Here is a 22507-nt window from a genome sequence, read left to right on the forward strand (position 1 = left end):
AGAGCAACATCAGAAATTCAGAGGAACTTTTGCCATGAGGCAGCTCGCACGACGACATGGCCACATACCACATCTATATCGTAAATATATGTATATATGTGGGTAGTATATAAATGCGGATTCTATGTACCACCGAAGAATCGGCCAAGGCAACACACAACAACAACAGGCCAAGTGAAGCGCGAGGAACAACGAATGCGACGCGAAGACCGACGACGTCATCATCCCCGAATGGGTGGCAGAAACCAGGTGGGTGGTGGGTGGTGGGCGGTTGAGGGGTGGTTGCACAGGTGGGCAGAGGTCACACAGAGGGTAGTGGCTGAGCTGCTGCGTGTGGGCGGTTGGATGGCTCCTCTCTTTCTACACAGAAAGAATAACACGGCGTTCTATTTCTTAAGAATACTTGATATTTTCATCATGGATCAATATACAATTTCAAATTCAATTTTTTAGTTGTACCATTTAAGCAAATTATAAAAAAAAATCATATCTTCTTTCTTCTATCTTTAATAGAACAAATATATTTTTAAGCAAACACAACATATGTTTCTACAATTTTTTAAAATACCAATAAATTTAAAAGTATTTTTTAAGACAATCAACATGGATATTGTAATATTTTATTGAATTTTTAGCCTATTAGTGTCAAGTTAATATTTTTTTTAAATATCTCAAATTGAATTTTCCGTGTAGTGTAGCCCTCTACTTTTATTTTTTCTTCTACTGGGAGGGGGTGGGCTTTCGCCGAGGGGGTGGCTTTCTGCGGAAGGTCGCCACAGCCACATGAAAATGAAAAAAAGAAACAACATCAGCACAACTGAAATAGAAACAAAAATTCTTTTCCATAGATTTTTTCTTAGAACCGAGGGAAAATCCAATTAGAAATGCCCCCAGAGGGAAATAATTCACCTGTCAGGGTGCCACACACACACACACAAGCACACACACATGTATAAAAAGAGGGATGAAAAAAGGGGGAGGGGTCGGTGGTTGGGTGGTGGTGTTTGAAAAAGTGGGGGGGTGGCTGCGTTGTTGTTGTGATGTGGATGTGGATGTGGATGGAACCTGAAACTGACGAGCTGACAAGGCTGACTAACTGAAGGCCCCGCTGCGTGCCAGGTGGAGGAAATAAAAGGGGGTGGGGGAGGGCTTTTCACAGGGGGTGGTACAGGGGGTGGTGCACAGGTGAGTCGCAGCGAGGGTGGCAGGTAAAATTAATGACAGACTGCAGATTGTCGGAGGGTGAAACGCAGGCAGACGTCGCATTTCGGTTTTTTTTTCGTTTTTTTTTTTAGTTTGGCTCAACTTTCTTGGATGTGGATGGTCCTCCTGCTGCTCCTCCCTCTCCTGCTCACTCTTCCTGTACATCCCCCTCTATATACACACATTCAAAGATTTGGATGTGTGGGTAAAACGGAAATGAACCAACAGAAAACACAAGCAAAGCCATGAATCTGAAATTCTTTTGGCTCTCTGCATTCCCTATAAGTGAGAGTAGTTTGATTATCGATAAAGGTTATGTGATATAGGACTTCGGGATAAGTTAAGGGTCTTACAATAAATAATTGGATATAAAAGATAAGAAATATATTACATTAAAAATCATAAGTTTTATCATGTGAAATATTAATAAAAGGAGAATATTATAAGTATTTTATTTGGTATACCCAGTATGAATCCATATTTTTACTTCATATTAGCATAACTAAAATGTGAATCTATATTCTTACTTCAGTTTATTATAACCAAATTCTAATAACCCGATTTATTGCAAAGTTTTTAAGGATCCCAGGGTATTGTATACTTCTACCCCCCATATCATACCAACTCTCCATACTCTGCTTTTGTTTTCTGTTCAGTTTCAGTTCGGTTTGGTTTGGTTTGGTTCCGTTTGCCTCGAGTGACATGCGGCTGACGTGGGCCTTTTGTCCTGCTGCTCGCCTCGGATGCCCAACGGCCCTGGGTTCTTGGCTCTCGGTTCTACGTTCTTGGCCTGGCTTTTGGCTTTGGGGGTTGTCCTCCCCTCCTGCCCTTCGGCGACCCCTTCACCCCTGGCCTACCCCCTCCGAAATGGTTGCTCTTTTCCCGACACTGTCCAGAGGTTTCTCGTTTTCTGAGTCGGCAGTTCTTTCGACCGCTTAGTCATCGTCTCTGGCTGAGATTAAATATAGATTGCAAAAAAAAACGAAAAGTTAATACATTTCAGATTAGCTTGCTGGCAGTGCTCACGTATTTCTAAAGATATTGGGGTTTGCTTGAAGATCTACTGTTTTTAAATACATTTTACTTAATAGATTTCTTAAAAATATTTAAGAATAAATTTTCTTAACTAGAAATTCTCTTGGAATTTCTTAAAAATAAATCCAATTTCTAAAAAATAGAACCTATTTTTTAAGCCACCTTATATAACATGATAATATACGGAATTTACTAGAAAATATCGAGAAAATGGCGAAATCTGCTAAGCTTTTGATTAGCCTACGCATTTTCCACCCTCTATCGCCATTTTCCGAACTGAGATATGCCAGATGAGCATTAAGCTCAAACAACCCCAAAGCAAATATAGGTATATAATGAAAATATATAAGTAAAGCAGAGGCAATCAGCAAATCACAGCAATCCAACCAAAAATCTGATGATTTTGCGAGGGATGCAGGGTGGTTGTGGGTGGTGGTGGGTTAGATGGTGGGTGGTTTGGTGGTCCTGGGGTGCTTTTAGCAACCCCTATGGCCTACGTCCTCTGCCGTTGTCCTCGTTGTCGTTCTGTCGTATCTGCAAAATACATTTCCAGCTGAAACGGAAAAATCTATTAAATCAACGTTGCTGCGGCAACCAATTGCGGGCAAACGAAACCACCGAAAACACACTTACAAATGGGGTGGTGATGGGTGGTTGGGCGGTTGGGAGGTTGGGTGGCAGAGTGGTTGAGTGTGCCACCCCCGTGCGCCTCGCATTGGTGTATCTAAGTAGCGCACAGATACAATTTACAGCTCGCATTTCGTATGCAAAAAGCAGCCAACAAAAAGCTACTTTTTTGCCTGCGCCGCACGCCAACCGCAGGGTCGGGGGTCATCCTGGCTGGAATGGGCGTAATGGGTGGATAACCACCACCCCCTGCCGCCCATCCGGGTGAGAGGGACAATCGTCAGATACATTTCCCTCGAATTTATCGCTGCTGTAACTTTCAGCCACCGCTGCTGCTGCCTTTATCCTCTTTTTTGTTTTTCCTTTCCCTCTCCCCCCCCCCCCTGGTTTTCTTTTTTCACTGTGTTTTCCGCCATCGTCGAGTGGAAACTTTGGAAAACAGGAAATTGTCGCATAGAGACACCCCACATACGTTGCTAACCCCCCCGGCCACGATGGATTTTCCTCCACCCCATTGATGTGTCCAATGGCTTTGGGCCAACTCCGGGCTGCGGACCCCGTCTTGAGGTCTTGTCAAGATGGCAACCGTAGATGGCTAGAGGCAAGGACTCGGGCTTAGGGCCCCTGCCCCAAAAAGCTAACTTTCAGAACAAACTGAAATAGTTTCCTTTCAGCAGTCTTGATTTCCATAAATTTTGAGTTAAGGAAAATACAAGTTTATAGAGAAAATTGTGTGCGATGATTTATCTATATTTCCTAGTTGGGCGCAGTATTTCTGGTAACAAAATATCTCCTAAAATAAATAAATCAATATGAAAAGGAATTTGGTATCATATGTTGTTATAAAATATTGTTAGCATTAGCAATATTCTTTTGAAGCATGTCTTTACTTATTAAAAAATTTTCTAAATATTTTTTAAAAATATCCATATATCTCTAATCTCATATCTGATTTAATAGACTGCATCCTCTTTGGCCAACTTGCTAATTTGCATTTTCAGCACAGAAAATATTCTTGGGTCACGTAATAAATTTCCCAGTGACGCTTGCATTTTTGGGTCATGTTGTTTAGCCATCGGAAAGCACCAGGCATATTGCACCACCCATTTGCAGGGGTTCCAGGGTTGTCACCCCGCTCGAATGCCAGTCCAAGGATGTAAATCAAGTCAAGCTTTTGCGGATTGGCTCCACAGTTTTTCTCCATTTCTAGAGCAGGGTGGAGGAGGTGGGTCTAAATGAGGGGTTACATTACTCATCCGCTGGCAATGACAGTGACAATACAACCCCATCGGTGTTTTATTCGCCTTCCCTTTTTTTATTATATCCCCCGCACACTCGATAGGGCTCTCCAAGGATTTGCCTAATGAGCATGCCATGTCCAGGCAGCGGCTACCTGTCCATGTCCCCGCTATATGTCCATGTTATATGTATTCCCACCCACTCTGGGACATTTCCACCCACCTGCGATGGTAATTACCCACTGATGATGGCGACTCGTCACTGGCTTCGTCATTAGTTGGCATTGCCTGGACATGAAACCCGATGCAGACATCAAAAAGCTGGCCTCGGTTGAAGAGCAGTTGGGGGTTTTTGGGGTAGCCCGAGTACTGGGATCTATAGGTTCTGCCCTGCAGGTACATATAGCTCCATCTCGCGTGAGAACTGACAACTTCACTAGTACCCCTTGAAGAAAAGTTATAGGGAGTCCCTTGATTTCATAGTGTACTTCTTCACTTGATCTTGAATTGAACTTAGATTTGTATATGACATATACTTACTTAAACGAATATGGAACAGCTAAAAACAGAAATCATTAAAAAGTAAATATAATTACGTCAAAATGTCATATAATAGCCATTGGATAGTTAGATAAGAACAAAATGATAAAGTGCTTACATTGATGTGTACTTTCGATTAGCAATACGTTTAACAATCAATTAAGAGTTGTATTATTTGTTATGATACGAACTAAAATACTATAACCTATAATATAGTAAAGAATCTTGAAAGAAAAATTGAGAAGTTTGAATAAGTTATAAGGGAAATGAAGTTTTGCTATAGGGTAATACCGTTTCGGGTGAAAATTTTGCAAGAAAAAACCAGTTAATGGAGTGTGGATATGAAGGTAAGGGAAAGAGGAAAGAGGAGGAGCATCAGGGGAGCTTAACTATTCGCACAACAGCGAGAACATTTTTTCGGGGATTATTCATGGTCGCTGGTTCCGACTTCCCCAAAGACGTTTCCTTGTTCGCCGAAGGTGTGTCATTGACACTGGACTGCTGCACTCCCTTTCAGATACACTGGGAAACATTTATTAAACATTCTTATGACAAATTAGCAAAAATAAATATCTACTGGGAATTACCTGGTAAGGTAAATCATTGAAGCAACTTAAACTCCAGTCATTCCTTTTAAGTTAAAGACCCTAGTTTCCAACAGAAAATAAAGATCTCTTAAATTTTAGGTAAATATATTGTTATAATACTTTAACAAGAAGTATTAACACTAAACTGTTTTTAAATTCCAAAACATTCTAGGACTGTTTTCCTCAGTGTAGGATCATGGGTGTGTCCTTGCTGGTGGTGAGCGGATGAAGCGGGACAGCATCTGCCGGCAGTTTCCAGTTCCCAGTGGCCAGCTAGTAGTTACCACTACCTTTTGCCACCTACCACCAGGAACATTCGCTTTTTTGGCTATTGATTTTCTCTTTTTTTCTGGATGTTTTAGCCACGAGGCACGCGATCTGCTGGAGGTACGAACGTATGTACACACGCATGTGACGTCGTCTTGGTTGTCTGCCCACTCGATTGTGACGAAGCACCCCCTTTATCAGGGGGTATAAAACATATGAGGATGTTGGAAATGCCCAGCTTATAATGTCAGATCTCTGCGTTTCCATTCTGAAAAAAGAAATGGTTTAATAGGTTCGATTTAAAATGGCATTTCCAAAGATCAATATTTTAAATATGACGTACGTGACAATATGACGTACATGGAATAGGTAATTAGAAGATTTTAACATGAGGTGCTAATATAAAATAAGAAAATAATAATATCAGAACTAAGAACATCCATGAGTAAATAACTAAGTTACATTTCTCCATTATTAGGTAGACCAAATAAAGAGTCCCTTTTCATGAGCCACATCCATTTGTTATTCCACACGCCGCCCTGGTTCAATGCTCCCATCGATTCCACGATTCCATTCCACCAATCCCAAGTCGACAAATCAAAGACAACAAGATGAAGTCGGGGAACCAAAAACCCAAGAGGCAAAATCAATGCTAAGCTGGGCAGCCATCAAAGCTAACCACAGTGCGATCTCGACTCGAAGATACAGATACATGAAGAGAAATGGAAGAAAAAAAACTGAAAAGAGACCCAGAGAAACGAAAAATCATTCGCTTGGGATGGGGAATCCGGAGGGGGAAGACCACCTCGCTGACAGAGATTAATGAAGCACTTATGGGTGAACGCGGCACACACAGCATAGGGTATACAGATATACCAAACTATACCATCCAACACTATACATGGGGAGCCCGAAGGCAGACGAACTCGTATCTGCCAGATACTTTGTGCTGCATGTATCTGTATGTGTGTTCGTGAATGTGTTTCTGTATCTGTATCTGTATCTGTATCTGTGTCCCAACGGTGGCTGTGCGCAGATCACGACAATGGTGTTGATCTCGACGAGCTGCTTGTTTATTTGCTGCCGCCGAGATTTCAACGCCTACATCTATAGATACTCGTGTGGCCATATCAAGTCAGGGTGCTATTTATAGACCCCACTCTCCTGCGGTCTCCCTCTCTCTCTGCATCACCATCTTTATCTGGGGCCGCCGAGAAAATGGTGTTATATATATACAAATCTCTGATGCCAGACCAATAATTTGGTATTGGTATGATACGATTAAATTTTTGATGTATTATGTATTGAGCATCTTAACTGGTTTATATGGGATATAAAATAGCCTGTTTTATTTATGTATCAATAATATAACAATAGTATTGCTTTATTTTTGACTTTAACTTATTATATTTTGGGAGAAAGTTCGAAATTTTTGTATGGTACGGATTTTTGTATTAAAGAAAATATATAAATAACAGTATTTGGCAGCCTAACATTTTTAAAAAGCCAAGTTGTCTATAATTCATGCATATTTTTCGGTATATAATACCATTCTGTAAAACATCCTTATTATAAAAATACAAATTTAAATTAAATATCGCTGTGTATCTGGACTTGCAGAGTTTTCGGATGGAGATACAAAAATATCCGCCAAGGCAGAGAAAATCAATTTTGCAGAAGCCACTGGCGGCAGCACACACTTAAAGCCACTTGGCATTTTTCACACGCCACTCGGACGGCAAACTTGCAACCAAACCACCGCCCTCCGCCCCCCTCGACTGCTTTGAGCCCCCCTTTCTCGCCCACGCCCCTGTCTTGGTCCAGTCAACGATGCATGGGCCCAAAGTTTTATGGTCATCTCCCCAAATGAAGGTGGAGGGCAGATAAAAAAAAACCGGGCGCATTAGCATTTTGGTATCCGCATCTGTATCCGTGACCATAGCCTTGTATCTGTATCTGTATCTATAACTGCCATATATTGTATACCGTATACATGTGTGTACGTCTCTGGGTTTGTTAAAATTTTCTGCGAAATTGCTGGCTGTCTGCTTCGCTTCCTACGATTTTTGAGCCACTTCTCCTCCTTCGCGCCCCCCTTTTTCACACTCATCTCATGGTTTCGGCCATGGCCAGAACATGGGATCATCGCAAGGTTGGGTTCTGGCTAAATCTGCTTGGGTAGAGCAGTTTCCGTGGATCACAAGCGGGTGTTTTGTTTTCGCCGAGAAGATTTATGGCGAATCGAGGCAGTCAAATATGTACAGCAAAGTGATCAGAAAAGAAGTTAACTTGGGAAAATGTAGGGTCTTTATGTAAAGAAAGATAAAGAATGCCGTCTTTAAAAGTTTATAATGGTTTCATATTGAATACATTTATATTTAACCACTATAATGTATTATTAAATAGTAAATTTAAAGTTTCTATATCTATGATCGATAGCTTGCATATAGAAATTAGATACGGAGTACAGATTCCATTTGGCGTACTTAGTATTCTAAGGTATTATACATAAAATATAAACCAGATCGAAAGTACAGCTTCCATTTGGAATACTTAAGACACGAAGAAAACTTCAACTTAATCATGCATTTTGTAAAGGGTTCCTAGTTCTGAGTCACCATACAAAGTCAAGATACTTAACTCCCCTTTTATAAGATCTTCTGCGCACTCGCTGCCCGTCCGATCATTAATGGTGCATTCAAAATGCACCAGCCACAGATACAGATACACAGATACAATACAGATGGGTATCTGAATCTTCATCTCTGTATGGTCTATATATGCATGGTTGTATTTTGTGTTTTCTCGCTGCCATTTAAATTCGAGCCACAACGGAAGCGAAGCGGGTGGAGCAACCCGACTCAACTCAGCTCAACTCAACTCCAGTCGTCTGTCTTTCAGTCCGTCCCGAAGTCCGAAGAAATGGCTGCAAGATGATGATCATAATGCTGATGTTGCTGCTGCTGTTGATCATCCTCATGATGGTGACGGCGCAGATGTAGACGCACTGAAAGCGAACGTTACGCTTGGTTAAAGATCATTACCGGCAACACAGCACAGCAACACACAAACGACGACAACCTGAAGGGGCCGACGACGTCAGCAGTCGCAGGGAGGGGGGATCGAGGCCCAGCGCTGGAGAGCCCAGAAAGTGCCCAGACCAAGACCAAGACCCAGACCCAGACCCCCGAGACAGACCCAACCCACAGCCGAACCCATAACCCATACCCATCCCCATCACAAACCCGAAACCCACAGCCAGACGACAATGGTGGCTTTGATCTTGAAGGGACTGCGATTGCGACTGCGACTGCATCCCCAAGGCAAAGTTCATACACAGAAAACTCATTTCTTATAGATATAAAAAAAAGCAAAGATACTAGCTCAAGTCAATACTATAGTAAGAATATTTGGTAAACAATTTAAAGTTGTAGCTATACTTGGTTGGGCCGTATTCTTGTACTCCTATATTATAAACGATACTTTTATAGATCTAGATGTATATAAATCTATATTATATAAAACTCATTATTGATTATCATGTTGGGACATATAACATTTAATATTTTTAAAATCATGACTATCATGATGATGAAAATAAATAGAATGCCTCTTGAGTTATCTGCCAAGCCCTAGTTATATTTTTAATACAATATCAGCTTTCCCCAATACCACAGTTCCTAAGAACTTTAGGCGAAGCTAATGATGATGCTTGTATTGAAAAGAAGTTCCATTGGCCATGTCAAAATATGCTTTTCACAGATCGGAACCAACTCAACGGCTGAACGATTTTTTGACCGGGCCAAGACCGCTCGACGGGCGATTCCAAGCGATTCCAAACGATGCCAGGCGGGGCAGTCAGGCAGATCAGAGCGCACGCCAGCTCCAGATACGGATTCAGTCGCTATATTGTTTTTCTCGGTCGAGAGTTGAGATCCAAGAACAGAAAGCCAAGAGCCAAGAGCTAAGAGCCCCCATGAGCAGCGGGCTCATCCCCAGACAGCCGCTTTTGACGTGCCCAGATGACGGATGTTGTGCGGCCGCGTTCTTCTCTGGCAGTCATTATCTTCTGACTCTGACTCCGACCATAGGTCCAAAACTCCGACTTCTGACTCTGTTTCGTTTTCGTTTCGGCTTTGCTGCTCTCTTGGCAACCGTTTGCTCTGTTTTTAGCTTTTACATCAATGATCACTGAACCGTTTACGTTTTTGAACTGTTTCAAGGTCTGCAGTCTGCCATTGTCTTTGGTTCTGTTCTGGTTTCGCCCTCACCACACTCCCTCCCCCACGTCATCCCCCTTGCCATGCTCTATATCTACGTATCAACATATATCCGAACAGATCTTCGAGTGCAGTTTCGATCTGCAGCGGTTAGGACCTGTAATGATTACCCTCGGCTGGGCGACGCTGGTCACCCTAAAATCTGTGAACTGACCGTTGCACGAGAGCCCCTCTACGCGCTTCTCATAAATCTTAGCTGCACAGAGGAAAAGTATTACCGGTTTGCTTTCAACTCAAATACCTTAAAATTGTCGCTAAGATCTTTGATGACATTCCGTAATCCTACATTTGATTCAGTTTTTTGCATATAAACATAAAATATGGAATCAATTTTTTGTTTTGTTTTTTCTTCTCTGTGTGGATGAGATGGCCTAAACTTTCTTTTCCGAGTCTTTGCGAAAGTTGCGGGTCGTGCTAAACGTTCAACGCTTTGGACCCGGCCACGCCCCCTCCGCCCACCAATCGGTTATGGGCTCTGATTGACGTTGATTGACATTGATTGTGGGTGGCGGTCTAACCGATGAATGGGCATGGTCTAAATTGCCGCTCAACTGCAACTGAAATTGAGCATTTAACAAGAAATACATGAAAATATTGGAATTGCATCCCCCGAAGAGCGGGTCACGAGCTAAGACCAAGGCAGCTGTCTTCTGTTGGCCAAATGCACCCATTCTTCTCTAGCCAAGAATTGTGGACAGGTGTGCTAGCTGAAGACTGAGAAGACGAAGACTCACCCCCTTGAAGGCGACTCTTCTCGACTCTTCCGCACGTCCAATTTCACATGGCATGCGATCACGAAATTAATGAGCAGCAACGTAATTACTTCTTGATGGAAATTAGGCAGCCAGCGAAGGAAAATGAAAACGAAAACACGATCGAAGGAAAAGTCGGCGATAAAAGGGAGACACACGGGCAATGACAAAAGCAAAAAGAACCTGGAAAATGGCAAAGCGGCAAGAATTGAAAGTGAGCTTCTAAGCAGTGACATAAAACAGCAAAGGTTGCAAGGAAACCCTGGGGAATAAGAGGATCTAGTAGAATTCACAAAAAGGACACAGGATTCTATGCACCCTGTGCGAAATGCAAAAATGGATCAAAAAATAAATTTTCCTAAAAATGATTGGAATCGTTAGCACAGCTAGCAAGCTGTTCAAAACAGTCGGTCTTTTAGCTGTAGCCTTCATTTGGCTAGACTACGATCGAAAAACTGGAAAGAAAAATCGTATTTTTGACTAAAATGTGAATTTTGTATTTTTGACCAAAATCAGAAACCCATTTTTTCGCCATAAAAATTCAGTTTTTTGGCTGCTGTAACAAAAATATTCGTCAGATCGATGAATGCCATACCTCGTTGAACTCGTTGTTTAATTTCCAATCCATTGGCATTCAAACCTGGAAAATTTTAATTTTTGACATTTTTTCAAAAAATCACGATGCACCCCCTGCAAAAAATGCGAAAATGGGTCAAAAAATAAATTTTCCTAAAAATGATTGGAATCGTTAGCACAGCTAGCAAGCTGTTCAAAACAGTCGGTCTTTTAGCTGTACGCCTTCATTTGGCTAAACTACGATCGAAAAACTGGAAAGAAAAATCGTATTTTTGACTAAAATGTGAATTTTGTATTTTTGACCAAAATCAGAAACCCATTTTTCGCCATAAAAATTCCGTTTTTTGGCTGCTGTAACAAAAATATTCGTCAGATCGATGAATGCCATACCTCGTTGAACTCGTAGTTTAATTTCCAATCCATTGGCATTCAAAACTGGAAAATTTTAATTTTTGACATTTTTTTCAAAAAATCACGATGCACCTGCAAAAAATGCGAAAATGGGTCAAAAAATAAATTTTCCTAAAAATGATTGGAATCCTTAGCACAGCTAGCAAGCTGTTCAAAACAGTCGGTCTTTTAGCTGTACGCCTTCATTTGGCTAAACTACGATCGAAAAACTGGAAAGAAAAATCGTATTTTTGACTAAATTGTGAATATCGTATTTTTGACCAAAATCAGAAACCCATTTTTTCACCTTAAAAAATGTAGTTTTTTGGCTGCTGTAACAAAAATATTCGTCAGATCGATGAATGCCATACCTCGTTGAACTCGTTGTTTAATTTCCAATCCATTGGCATTCAAACCTGGAAAATTTTAATTTTTGACATTTTTTTCAAAAAATCACGATGCACCCCCTGCAAAAAATGCGAAAATGGGTCAAAAAATAAATTTTCCGAAAAATGATTGGAATCCTTAGCACAGCTAGCAAGCTGTTCAAAACAGTCGGTCTTGTAGCTGTACGCCTTCATTTGGCTAAACTACCATCGAAAAACTGGAAAGAAAAATCGTATTTTTGACTAAAATGTGAATTTCGTGTTTTTGATAAAAATCAGAAACCCATTTTTTCGCCATAAAAATTCAGTTTTTTGGCTGCTGTAACAAAAATATTCGTCAGATCGATGAATGCCATACCTCGTTGAACTCGTTGTTTAATTTCCAATCCATTGGCATTCAAACCTGGAAAATTTTAATTTTTGACATTTTTTTCAAAAAATCACGATGCACCCCCTGCAAAAAATGCGAAAATGGGTCAAAAAATAAATTTTCCTAAAAATGATTGGAATCCTTAGCACAGCTAGCAAGCTGTTCAAAACAGTCGGTCTTTTAGCTGTACGCCTTCATTTGGCTAAACTACGATCGAAAAACTGGAAAGAAAAATCGTATTTTTGACTAAAATGTGAATATCGTGTTTTTGATAAAAATCTGAAGCCCATTTTTTCGCCATAAAAATTCAGTTTTTTGGCTGCTGTAACAAAAATATTCGTCAGATCGAAGAATGTCATACCTCGTTGAACTCGTAGTTTAATTTCCAATCCATTGGCATTCAAAACTGGAAAATTTTAATTTTTGACATTTTTTTCAAAAAATCACGATGCACCCCCTGCAAAAAATGCGAAAATGGGTCAAAAAATAAATTTTCCTAAAAATGATTGGAATCCTTAGCACAGCTAGCAAGCTGTTCAAAACAGTCGGTCTTTTAGCTGTACGCCTTCATTTGGCTAAACTACGATCGAAAAACTGGAAAGAAAAATCGTATTTTTGACTAAATTGTGAATATCGTATTTTTGACCAAAATCAGAAACCCATTTTTTCACCTTAAAAAATGTAGTTTTTTGGCTGCTGTAACAAAAATATTCGTCAGATCGATGAATGCCATACCTCGTTGAACTCGTTGTTTAATTTCCAATCCATTGGCATTCAAACCTGGAAAATTTTAATTTTTGACATTTTTTTCAAAAAATCACGATGCACCCCCTGCAAAAAATGCGAAAATGGGTCAAAAAATAAATTTTCCTAAAAATGATTGGAATCCTTAGCACAGCTAGCAAGCTGTTCAAAACAGTCGGTCTTGTAGCTGTACGCCTTCATTTGGCTAAACTACCATCGAAAAACTGGAAAGAAAAATCGTATTTTTGACTAAAATGTGAATTTCGTGTTTTTGATAAAAATCAGAAACCCATTTTTTCGCCATAAAAATTCAGTTTTTTGGCTGCTGTAACAAAAATATTCGTCAGATCGATGAATGCCATACCTCGTTGAACTCGTTGTTTAATTTCCAATCCATTGGCATTCAAACCTGGAAAATTTTAATTTTTGACATTTTTTTCAAAAAATCACGATGCACCCCCTGCAAAAAATGCGAAAATGGGTCAAAAAATAAATTTTCCTAAAAATGATTGGAATCCTTAGCACAGCTAGCAAGCTGTTCAAAACAGTCGGTCTTTTAGCTGTACGCCTTCATTTGGCTAAACTACGATTGAAAAACTGGAAAGAAAAATCGTATTTTTGACTAAAATGTGAATTTCGTGTTTTTGATAAAAATCAGAAACCCATTTTTTCGCCATAAAAATTCAGTTTTTTGGCTGCTGTAACAAAAATATTCGTCAGATCGATGAATGCCATACCTCGTTGAACTCGTAGTTTAATTTCCAATCCATTGGCATTCAAAACTGGAAAATTTTAATTTTTGACATTTTTTTCAAAAATCCCCCTGCAAAAAATGCAAAAATGGGTCAAAAAATAAATTTTCCTAAAAATGATTGGAATCCTTAGCACAGCTAGCAAGCTGTTCAAAACAGTCGGTCTTTTAGCTGTACGCCTTCATTTGGCTAAACTACGATCGAAAAACTGGAAAGAAAAATCGTATTTTTGACTAAAATGTGAATATCGTGTTTTTGATAAAAATCTGAAGCCCATTTTTTCGCCATAAAAATTCAGTTTTTTGGCTGCTGTAACAAAAATATTCGTCAGATCGAAGAATGTCATACCTCGTTGAACTCGTAGTTTAATTTCCAATCCATTGGCATTCAAAACTGGAAAATTTTAATTTTTGACATTTTTTTCAAAAAATCACGATGCACCCCCTGCAAAAAATGCGAAAATGGGTCAAAAAATAAATTTTCCTAAAAATGATTGGAATCCTTAGCACAGCTAGCAAGCTGTTCAAAACAGTCGGTCATTTAGCTGTACGCCTTCATTTGGCTAAACTACGATCGAAAAACTGGAAAGAAAAATCGTATTTTTGACTAAATTGTGAATATCGTATTTTTGACCAAAATCAGAAACCCATTTTTTCACCGTAAAAATTCAGTTTTTTGGCTGCTGTAACAAAAATATTCGTCAGATTGAAGAATGCCATACCTCGTTGAGCTTTTAGTTTAATTCCATTGGCATTAAAAACTGAAAACGTTCAATTTTTGATATATTTTTGCAAAAAACATTATAGCCCCCGCGGTTTCTGGTTCCCAAGTTCCTGCCGATTTGCCATTACTTTCTCGCTATCTTTCTGGCTCTTTTGTTTCCCCCATGTTGCGCTGAGCTGAGTCAGAATTCAGAAGTCGGGGAGACATTATTTCGCCATTATGCAAGCCAAAAGATTCCCAATGAACAAATGAATTGTCATAAAGAAAATTCTTGCTCTTATGTGAGCAAAAAAAAAGAATAAATAAATAAAAAACAGGGAGAACCTGGGAACTTGAAGACGAAACTCAGGGGAGCTTGGGAACGTTTCGTTTCGTTCGCTATTATGCGAGCAAATTTGAAAAACGAAAAGAAATCCAGCCGGGCACACGTAGACGTTGATAGAGTGAAACTGAACTGCAGAAATTGGGTAATTATTACTGAATGGGTCAAAGCCAGACAGAAGTGGGGATGGGGGGATGGTACTGGGACTGGGGATTACTTTTATTGGGGCGTTCTAATTACGAGTGGCGCCATGAGGCTGCAAGCGTAACCAGAAACCGAAGAAGGTGTCAAGCCGTGAAATATTTTGCACATGCCGTGCGATACAGATACATGTGTACACATGCATTACATACAGTACCAGTGCCGGATGGAACAGAAACAGATATAGGTACAGCCAGAGATACAGATACAGATACAATATAATGGCCTGATTGCATTGAGTGAGTTTACAATTCGATCGCTTATCGGCAACGCGTGCAATACTCAGGGATTACCTTTGTCTCTCTGTAGAACACCCCCCTTCTCAAGCCCCCTTTTTTCTTTTTGTACATATATATATATACTCTATAAGCATACTTGTATTCAATAAACGATAATGAAGACATGCAGCATGCCATTGGGGGAGAAGGGGCTGATATATAAAAAAATGGGGTTTCGTCATCGGGCAAACTGAATTTGAACACGTCTTCCTGTACCCTGAACCGAACCACTTACATAAAGGCGAACCATTCGAATGGGACGTGTCCGAGTCCGGATTTGGTACCTCCGGCGTTGCTGTGGGTGCAATCATCTAGGAAATCGCTCGAATTCCGCCCAACAAGATAGCCACTGGCCTTGACTGGCCAAAATCTCAATAGAGAGCTGGCCAAGATTAGGACTACTTATGCTAATACGCCAACAGACTGATAGTGGCTATCAGCTATCAGCCAAGAACCCATTGATTAGCTACAGTGGCCACTGCGATGCAACTGACTATTATATGGGTATGGTATCTATAAGCTTAAAAAGACTACCTTAAAAGTTTTTAAGGGAAAATATTATCACACTTTCGAAATCGATGTTAAAATATGACAAGATCTTTCTGGGAAACAATTATATTCCAGTTAGATATAATAATCTGAGGATCATTTGGCTGATATATCACTGTATCACGCCTGTGGCCGCTGTCCCCATACTATTTTGAGTCTGTTTTCCTGAGAATCTGTGGGTATACAAGTAGTATACCCAGAACTAAGCTTTCGAAATTCGATAAACAAACTATTTTTGTGCGATCATCAATAACGGGAATACAGGTGACACCTTATGAGAAATGGCACAGGAAACCCCCTCCCCCAGATATATTACTTTCCGTTCCAGCTTCGCTAATAATCTTTATAGAGAAGGAGGAATTGGGGTAAGGAAGTGGGCTTTGGGGCGGAAGGTGGGAAAATCCGGCCACAAATACGATTAGATAGGCGGTCAGTTCAATCTTGTAGCCGCGATAAGAAAATTGGGGGAGAGTGGGGAGTGGGAGTGGCAGGGACATTCTTCAGAAGTTAGACGAAAATATCTGGCATTATTTATGACCATTATTGGGTCATATTTGGTCTAGCCAAAAATAGAACAGAATGAACTATGCTCGTAAAGTTTAGGGTCCATTTAAAGAAATGATGTGAGAAATATAAAAGTTATGGCAATGATTCCGTATAAAAATGAAAACAAATAAATAACAAATGTATCTTATAGATACATTTCTATAGATATAGTAAAGATATTTCTAGTGGTATCAAACTTTTTTCAAAAACATAAAACCTTGCAGAAATATGGAAGCTAAGAAAATGTTTCTGTGAAAACTTAAAATTATTATATAATAAATGTATCTTATAGATACATTTCTATAATTACAGTAAAGTTATTTCTAGTAATATCAAACTTTTTTCCAAAAACAAAAAACATTGCAGCATTACTCTACGACATTATTTTCATTACTTTTTTCGTCAGATTTGCAACCCAATTCCGATTTCCAGTTACTACCAAAAGTAGTCGCTTTCCCTTAACAGCTTTATTATGGCCAGAACCAAAACAGCAAAGCCACAAAGCCAAAAGCACAACACAAAAAACAATGAAAAGAAAATGTCACTGACAGTTAATTAAAAAACAATTTAAACAAATTAGAGTTGAAGATAGAGCCAGATGGAGACAAAAACAACAACAACACGGCAACTGCGAAAAAGCGATGGAAATAAAAACGTAAAACGCATTAACAGTAAGCAACAGAAAGCCGAGGAAAGAGGAAGAAGAGGGCCAAGAAGAGGTGTGCAAGATGGAAAAAGGGGGTGGGCCGGAGGGAGAGGGGGCAAAGGGGCGGAGTAAGCGGCAAGACACAACAACAACAAACGACAAAATGTAAAAACCCGTAAAGCTGGCGACGAAAATTTAACAAATTTTCCAACAACCAGCGACAAGAAAAGTGGTCGAAAGGGAAGTTCAGAAGAAGTGCACTGCAAAAAAAATTATTTGTATTTATTACCGAAAATATAATGTTAAATATAAATTCTTTAAATAAATTATTTTACATGAACACACTACCTAAAATATTTATGATGAAAATATCATTAAAAATATTTGTAAATACTTTTAAAAAATAAACTATTCTTTCATTTATTTGAATATGTTTTATAAAACCATTCCTGATATGGTAGAAAAGAGGAGGAGAAGCAGAACAGACTCAAAAATGAATCTGTATGCATATTCTTTATTCAATAAAATCATAACAATTTCATAGATAAATTTCTCAATAAATTAGATGTTCCCTTGTAATGCCTGCAATTTTTTCGCCAAGTGCATCCCTAGAAGGAGGGGAAAGAAGAAGAGTCGCCACCCGCCGCCCGACGCTCATTACAATTCAATTGAAGTAGCGACTGCGACGCCGGCAGCGACGTCAACGACTTGGCGGCCGAAGAAGAAAAACCAAACAGCAGCAGCAACAAAAACTCAGGTGTAATTGTAATGAGAGAGCGCAGCAGCACGGCAGACACACACACACACACGCACGCACAGAGTCTATCTGCCTCACACAGATACTCCATGACCGGCGTGCGCTCACATAGATACACAGCGAGAGAGCGCTGCCGACGTCGACGGCGACGGCCGCAGCAGCAGCCACATCTTTGCTGATAAATTGCCGCCTGGCAATTGGGCGCAGTCGACGCCGGCAGCGACGTCGGCAGAGGCTTAAGCTTCGTTTTTCGTTCGTGTGTGCGCTTTGCTCTCCGACGCTCCTTCTCTCTCTCTCGCGCTCTCACGCTGCTGCTGCGTGCTTTCGTTTTCACAGGTTTTTGTTGCTATTATTTGATGGGGTGGGCAGGAGGTGGGGTGGTGTGGGGGTGGTGCCTCCTTCGTTGAGATTTGTTTATGTGTGTTGGTGTGTGTGTGAGCCAACCACAGCAGCCTGCTCTCATTTCGGATGCTTGCTATCTCTGTCTGTGTCTCTGCCTATGTGCATGTATGTACATATGTGTGTGTGTATCTGCTGCTGCGCAGGACAGTCGATTTGCATGTGTGTGTGAGTGTGTGCACATATATGTACATCTTATGTACTTGCGTTCTTCTGATTCGTTTGCTCTCCTCTTTTGCTCTCCTTTTCGGTCGCCTTTTCTCCTCTTTGCGCATTGATTTTTCTCTGCAAGATACACAGCATAATGCTTCTCAAGGTACAGTGAAGCTTCGGTGAGGGGAACCGTGGGGAAACTCAAGGATCTTTGTGGGGGAATTCTTCAGAAGAAACGTAAGATATCAAGTGTACACTGAAGCTTCTGCACACAGAATCCCAAGAGTAGAAAAAGATTATTAAAGGATGATCAGAGGATATTTTAAAAAATATTAAGCCGGGAAAACTCAAGGATCTTCATTCTGTTGGTATAATTTTTAAAGCTTTTTAAAGGATAATTATAAGATATTACAATTAAACATTGTAAAGCTTTTGGGAAAGACAAGGATAATATTAAGTCATTCAAAATTATCCCTAATATCTAAGGATAATATTTGCAGATGTTCTATTTTAAAAATAAATCAATAGTCCGGTGACCTGAAAATAATAGTAAAGCTGTTATTATGGGACATCTAAAATTACACGCAAATTTGCAAAGTGCCTATTAAAGACCATTAGAAAATCTTGTTAAATATTAACACCCATTTTGCAATTGCGGTAAAGCTTATATTTATGGTTCAAGGGGTTAGAGGAAGTTAAGGCTTAAGATTCAGTAAGAAACATAACAATTTATAAGGTATAGTATTTCAAGTCTCAATAACATTTTTAATAACATATGGTTTTTAAGTGTTTTTCGCAATGTACAATATTGTGTACCAAAGTGTTTGACCAAATTTATTAATAACATTTTTTTTTTGTACTTTAGGTCCATTAAGAGTCTCTGCCACCGTTTCTACTGTTTCCATCTGGATAAAATGCACTAAATATACTATATATGGGCGTCTATATAAATATATATTCGTATTTGTATGTGTGTACACGTGTTTACGGCAATACCTGAACCTGTGCTCTCTTTTTTCTCTGGCCATCAACGCACGCGCCCGCATTTAGTCAACGAACCACAAAAAAGCCATTCGCAGCCACAGCTGCAGATACAGATACAGAACAGAAAAAGCGGTAAAAAAAAAACAGAAAAAAACTGGGAGAACCAACCAGATACAGATACAGACATTTTATTGATTTGTCTGCCGTGGAGGCCTCCACTTTGCATCCAATTCCGAGGTCTCCTCTTCAGTTCATGATTACATAAGGTGATGAAATCATGCGGGTTCCCCGGTTTTCCAGCCAATGGGAACAGGGTCGCAACATCCGCAACACCCGCACTTATCTCAATGCCCATCCCAGATACGATAACCATAAGCATAGATCCCATAGAACGCAGAACGTAGAGCCCATATCCCGGATCGGGCTAAAACGCCATCCCACAAGCAACCCCTATAACTGTTTTGGTTTGTTATGTACAAATTCTCATGGCTTTTTATTTTGGTAACCAGGCAACTGTCGTGTATCTGTATCCGTTAAAGTATCTGGTATCTGTATCTGTGTGGGGCTAACACCCACCCATCCACCCATCCACCCATTCAGCCATCCAGCGATGTTGGCTCTTCTTCAGGTTAGTCAGGTTGCGTTTCTCCACCGCGGATGGGGTGGCTGAGCGGTGGTTAGGCAATCAATACCCTGACAATAGATACAGTCTTCCCAACCGAGCCATCACCCCCAACCAACCATTCCCATTCCCGTTCCCATTCCCGTTCCCATTCCCAATCCCATTTCCACTGCCATTTTAGCCTTATAAATTATGCGTGAGACTTTTATTGATTCGCCCCGGCAGCAGAACATCTACGTGGATTACTATAGATTGACTGCCTTTCGGTTAGGGATTGGAATTGGGGGTTTTTGGGGGCATAGAGTACAGTCCGAGATGGTGGCTATTCCGATTTGAGGCTAATGGACAAAAGTTAACTTGCTTCAGGCTAAGTGGAAACAATTTCCTTAAAAAATTAATGTCTTCGAGTAAGTTCTATATAAAATAGAGAACTGTTTTGTTTATAAATGTAGACTTAAGATGGTACAGAAAAAAAAACCCAAGAAACAATATGTTTAGTAATATGTATTTCATATTCTTTCCACAGAATGTGTCATTATTAGCTGTATTTTCCTGGTAACTTTTAACTACATAGCACCTCATAAACTGTATGAACGTCATAACTGATTTTTGACAGATCACCTTCGTAAGGGGTGCTATTTCGGCATATCTTCTTTCCAAATCTTGTGGCCATTGTATCTGGCAAAGTCCCCACTCACAAGGCACTGACGTCAGAGTTAGGATCACTTGGTCTCCACCGGACACCATCATCATCATCATCAGCTGGCGGCGTGCGAAGTTGCGAATAGGTGTTTTGCGGAGAGATATGCCCTCGGTTATTGGGAATCGGAATAGCAAGAATTGGAAATCGGAATCGGACTCGGTCGCCAAGAGTGATGGGTGGTGAGTCACCTGGCTGGAATCAGCTGAGTCAGTCGGAGGAGAAGGCGCCGAATTGGGTGCGTGATAGCGATCACACAAGGCGACATCTATCGGAATCGGAATGGGAATGAAAATGCGAATGGGAATCGATCGGAGGTCGGAGACCAACCATATCACGCGCCTTCGTTTGGCGCGGGGGCTTAAAAATCGCTTCCAGCGTCTTTGAAACTTTGAAACGAAAGCCCAGAGACAACAGCGAGAGGCTCCACAGATATATCTAGGTGATAATTTTGGAAATACTTTGAGACTCTGCCCCCGGTACTAAATGGTATTGCAGCTGAAAATACAAAAAAAAATCGGAGAAGGAATGACAAACCCCCGGACGTATCAGTGGGTCGGTCGGTTATCTTTGGGGCTATAGATCGATAGGTTTATGAGTCGCACTGCACTATCAGTATATTGGAGGTCTCTTACAACACACAAGCATACGCACACATCCAGCTGCCCCCAGAGATAATCGCCAGGTATACGAGGGCTCCATAAAAGGTGCAATCGTTGGTACCCGTACCAGTACCAGATCGTTTGTCCAGCGTCCGACCAGACGACCATATAGGTGGATTTTTAATCGGGCACGTGACATGGTTTTCCAACCAAACCATAAAGATAAAAACGCAACTCAAGACGCATTCAAGTGCAATCAATACAACATTCGATTCTAACCAACTTGATTTCGTCTTTTGCAAATCGATAAGTTTTATATACTTTTTAAGGTTTGCAAGATCTCTCCAACAGAAAATTTTGATGATAATATAAATAGGTAGGATATATCCAAGAAAAAAGCCCCCAACTCTTATTTTAAGAGGAGTGTAGAATCATGTTTATGGAACTCAAGTACGAAGAACCTCCATTTCGATTTCTTATCGCCAAAGAGAACCGGAATGCGTTGCCTAATGATGATGGATCGTGAATTTGAGATGATCGATGATTTGCCAGTCGATAAGAAGGGGGCCCACGGAAATGCCTAACCACCGAACCTTTTGGGGGGCTCATGAGGAGGCGGTATATTATTTTGGTGGTGGTGCTTTTCTATTTACCTGGAACAGCACCACTTTTATGATACCGAGACTCTGCGCTTCTCATGTGTGGTTTTCTTTGAGAGTCTTGCTATCCGTTATCTCTTTTCCAGATAATGATATATAAATATATATATATATTTGGATCGGAAGAGGGGAGGTTGCTTATATATAAAAACATGTCCCATTTCGACTTTGGCCCATTGCTAATGTTTGATTTTGATTTGCTATTGCATTAGCTGAAGACATGACATCGTATTCGATTTAATAGATGGTTGGCAAGAGAGCTTATAAGATACACACAGTTGTTTAAGACTTTGCAGGGAGCTTAAGAATTGCGAGTACCGAAGTGTGAAATGCGAAGAAAGCAAGAGTGAATTCTTCCCGCTCCACTGATCCACACTTTACCCCTTCTTCTTGCTCACTTATGCCTAAAATCAACCCGTAATTTTATGCTTCCTTCGTATTCCTCGTATCCTTTGACTTTCAGCTGCTCATTTACATTAGCTGCTAACCCCCTCACTCCACAAAGTTTGCTCAGTCGCGCCCCATTTTTTTTTTATTCTGGTCCTAACGGTTGCCTGGATTCAAACAGGAGTTCCGAACCACCCTGCCATCCAGATTGCAATCCGGCCGAGATACTTGG

General features: G+C 40.4%; 1 protein-coding gene across 5 annotated transcripts in view; it reads left to right on the forward strand.

Annotated features, from left to right (window-relative positions):
• LOC118878334 (uncharacterized) overlaps positions 1–22507 on the forward strand; it is a 45100-nt gene that overhangs the window by 12696 nt on the left and 9897 nt on the right. Inside the window, exon 3 of one of the 5 annotated variants that reach the window (XR_005014855.3) lies at positions 5593–5774. The exons of the other annotated variants lie outside the window; for them this stretch is intronic. The gene's annotated coding sequence lies outside the window, so the exon portion shown is untranslated. Of the gene's footprint in view, positions 1–5592; positions 5775–22507 lie in introns of those variants that run through there. 5 annotated transcript variants of the gene reach the window in all.

Source organism: Drosophila suzukii, chromosome X (genome assembly GCF_043229965.1).
Source record: "Drosophila suzukii chromosome X, CBGP_Dsuzu_IsoJpt1.0, whole genome shotgun sequence".
In the NCBI taxonomy this organism is placed as follows: Eukaryota; Metazoa; Arthropoda; class Insecta; order Diptera; family Drosophilidae; genus Drosophila; species Drosophila suzukii.